Source organism: Lactuca saligna, chromosome 6 (genome assembly GCF_052625555.1).
Source record: "Lactuca saligna cultivar CGN05327 chromosome 6, ASM5262555v1, whole genome shotgun sequence".
Taxonomy (NCBI): Eukaryota; Viridiplantae; Streptophyta; class Magnoliopsida; order Asterales; family Asteraceae; genus Lactuca; species Lactuca saligna.
In genome coordinates, this window is record NC_136422.1 from 133,507,081 (window position 1) to 133,511,270 (window position 4,190).

Consider the following 4,190-nt stretch of genomic DNA (forward strand, 5'->3'; position numbering starts at 1 on the left):
GTTTTAAGGGGCTCTCAAAGACTGTAAATAGGCCAAAGGAGGCTAAGGTTCCTTTAAATAGGGGTGCAAACCCTGGGATTTAGGGTTTCATCTGTCAGCTCCTACTCGCCGAGTCCCAATATGGACTCGTCGACTAGGTCACTTAACACGTGATCCTGCCCCGCTGCTACTCGATGAGTAGGTCAACCAACTCATCGAGTAGAGCTTAACCCAAAAACCTTATTTAAACAATACCTAAAAATCGGGCGTTACACACCTAACCTCTCCGCCACACACCCCGGAACATAACGGTTATGCCGAACGTCGTCATCGTCATATTGTAGAAACCGGTCTAGCCCTATTATGACATGCACAACTACCGGTCACCTAGCTTTTGGCCTATTGCCTTCACCATCGCTGCTTATCTAATTAACCGCATGCCTACTCCCACCTTAAATCATTCTACTCCTTATTTTCGTTTGTTCCAACGTCACCCAAACTATTCAAAACTTTGAAGCTTTGGGTGTTTATGCTACCCATGGCTCCAACCCTATTCTTCAAGCAAATTAGATCCAAAATCTATTCCTTACATTTTTCTTGGATACTCTTCCACTCAAAGCGCTTACCATGCTCTTGATCCCATTACTTCTAAACTCTATGCTTCACGCCACGTAACCTTTGTAGAACATGAGTTTCCTTTCACTAAACTCACTAACTCCACATATTCTCCACCTTAACCTTCTGTATGGCATCCTCTCATACTTCTTTCACTCCAAATTTCGAATTCATCAACCATATATACCCACCTCCCAACTCTCTCAAAACACCCCACCTGAGCCCACAGAAACGTTGTCACCGCCCAACTCTCAAAACTCATCTTATTCGAACCCTTCAAACCCACTGTCACCCCCACCCACTTCTCCCTCTCCTCCACCTCCACCCCCACCACTAAAACCCACCACCATAGCTCAACCAAAACCAAACACCTGCTATCATAATTTAGATTTTATTTTATATACCAGCACCGTTTCCGTTCCACCTGACCCGCCTATCATTCCTCATGCACTTAAACAACCATTATGGCGTCATACCATGCAATAGGAATTTGATGCATTAACACGTAATCAAACATGGTCACTAGTTCCTTCTAATCTTGCTCCCAACCTTGTTGGCTCCAAATAGGTCTTCCGAACTAAATATAAACCTGATAGTTCGGTTGATCGACTCAAAGCTCTCTTAGTTTCCAAAGGTTTCACCCAACGTCCAGGTATTGACTACTATGAAACCTTTAGCCCCGTTCTTAAACCGGCTACCCTTCGTCTTGTTCTTTCTATAGTCGCCTCTCAACATTGGTCCCTTCGCCAACTTTACATTAACAATGCATTTCTCCAAGGCATGTTAAACGATGAGGCCAGCCCAACTTCTAGGTTTTGTCGATCCATCCTTTTCAAATCATGTTTGTAAACCAAACAAAGCTATCTATGGTTGTCACGCCCCAAAACCAAGAAACGGCAGAAACGTTCCGGGGTGGAGGACGTCATGTGAAGTATCATAACAGTGTAAAGTAGTAAAGAAGCAACAACATCATCCATTGCATTAAAAGTAAAGTTTAATACATGTGCGTTCTTTCATAATGTACAACAATAAAAATGAATAATCAAAGTATGACGAGTCTTGACTGTGCTCCGTCTTCTCAAGGCCTAGACATCGTACCTGTCTAACTGGTGACCTGAGAATACAAGTTATTTTGAAAGCGAGTATCAGCCTAAAGCTGGTGAATTCATAAGTATTTAAGTGTCATTGTCTTGTTTGGAAAACTTTCATGATTGTCTGGCAAATCTTCAAATGTAACAATTAATATAAGTTTGAAAATCCTAGAAAATCCCTTATTTCCTACAAGTATGAAATGTAGTCTTCTACCAAGACCCGAATGTTCTGTAAGTAAAATGATAGTTTTTCCTTTCTATTGACTAGTACTAAAGTACTTAGTCTAACTCCTCGTTTATGTGAAAGTATCACAAAATAAAGTAAACAGGAAAAAGTATAATCATGTAAGTGTTATCCCTGGGTTACCAGGACTAACACGACATCGCAGAAGCGAAAGGTATAACCTAATGAACATCCAAAGATTGTCCAATTGTCCTCTGTAGCAGCAGCAGGGCGGAGGAAGGGTTAGTCCCGTAAAGGCACTCCTAGTATAAGTAATAACCGTAGACATCCGTAGATGGTCATCAACCTCTGTAGCGAACAGTAGGCTCGAGGAATGGTTAGTCCTGTAGAGGTACTCCTAGTATAAGTATTAACCGTAGGCATCCGTAGATGTTCATCAACCACTGGTGCTAATCAGTTGGGATTCAGAATGGTTAGTCCCGTCTAGACAAAGTATAATCATGTAAGTGTTATCCCTGGGTTACCAGGACTAACACGACATCGCAGAAGCTAAAGGTATAACCTAATGAACATCCGAAGATTGTCCAATTGTCCTCTGTAGCAGCAGCAGGGCGGAGGAAGGGTTAGTCCCGTAAAGGTACTCCTAGTATAAGTAATAACCGTAGACATCCGTAGATGGTCATCAACCTCTGTAGCGAACAGTAGGCTCAAGGAATGGTTAGTCCCGTAGAGGTACTCCTAGTATAAGTATTAACCGTAGACATCCGTAGATGTTCATCAACCACTGGTGCTAATCAGCTGGGATTCGGAATAGCTAGTCCCGTCTAGACATCCCCTTCAACTGGGATGGGCAGGAAAATTTACACAGAAGGTACTAATAAATCTTCCTCATAACTCTAGGTACAAGCATCCAGGTAAGTGAATACAGGATAATGTATCTATGTAAAAGTACTCATGTATCATGTAATCCTAAGTAAGTGTACTCATGTATCATGTAAGGTACTGGTATAGACTCATGAATGAACTGACTCTTGTGTGATTCCTTGTAATAGGAATAATGTTTGATATCTACTAACTATCCCTATGATAGTTAACTGAAAGGTAATTGGTTGTTCAAGTAGGTTTATACACCCTTGCTACCCAAGAGTGTTGGAAACTAAATGAAGGGTGAAAACTATAATCTCAAACAACATATATATATATATATATATATATATATATATATATATATATATATATATATATATATATATATGAACATAAGTGTATAAGTATAGTTTTGTTCAAGAAGGTAAAAGTAATGGTTTTGTAAGATATCTAAGAGTTTTGAACAATACCTAAGATGACTTGATGTCATTTTAATAAACATTTCAAAACTACTACTTTTGTTATCAAGGTATTTTAAAATAGAAAACCATTTCATGTATCACCTTTTGAAGTATGTGAAATCTATTGAGTGAAAACACAGTTATAAAATACATAAGATTGATTTAATAACATATTGTTTTCTACTTGTATTCCCCCCCCCCCATTAAAACATTTAAAATCATTTAAAACATTGATTAAGGGGTATGAACTCACCTGTTCTAGCGGGTACACGTGTATGGATGAGAAGTTCCACGAATGAAGCCCCGAGACACAATAAGTCCTAAGTGACATATAAGGACACATACTGACATGAATATAGTGTTTATAAACAACTATATGAAAGATAACACATTCCGGGACTAGGAAACACATTGACCAAGTGTTGGAATCACATGTGATTCAACATAGGAAGGTATAAGGCACACATATGAGTTTACTACCATGAGTTCACGACCTAAGGGAGTTTACGGCCGTAAACTCATGGTCACTCATGGGTTTGTGCAAGTATGAAAGCTAGGGAATGATTTAGGGACATTAGCTCTAGCATAGGATGAGAAAGACCACATTCTTTGGAGTTTTTGAGGTGTTCACGGCCCAAATGAGTTTACTACCGTAAACTCATGGCCAAATATACTTATGGGGGTCCTAAAGGTCATAAGGAAGCATTCTAAATTCATGCCTATGCCCTTGGAAGTGTTTGTGGCATCAAAACACCCCTAACTTGAGTTTACGGCCCATGGACCATTTGGTCATGTGTTTGCGGCCGTAAACACACATGGGTATTGATATTTTCATTGCTTTGGGTCCTAGACACATCAAGGTAAAGTGTTATGTTTGTCTCTTGGCTTAATGAAGGTATTTAGGGCACTTTGGCACCCAAATATGGAGTTCACGGCCCAGACTCACTTTCAACCCTTGATTCTATTTGTTTTGGATGTCTAAACATGTAATGG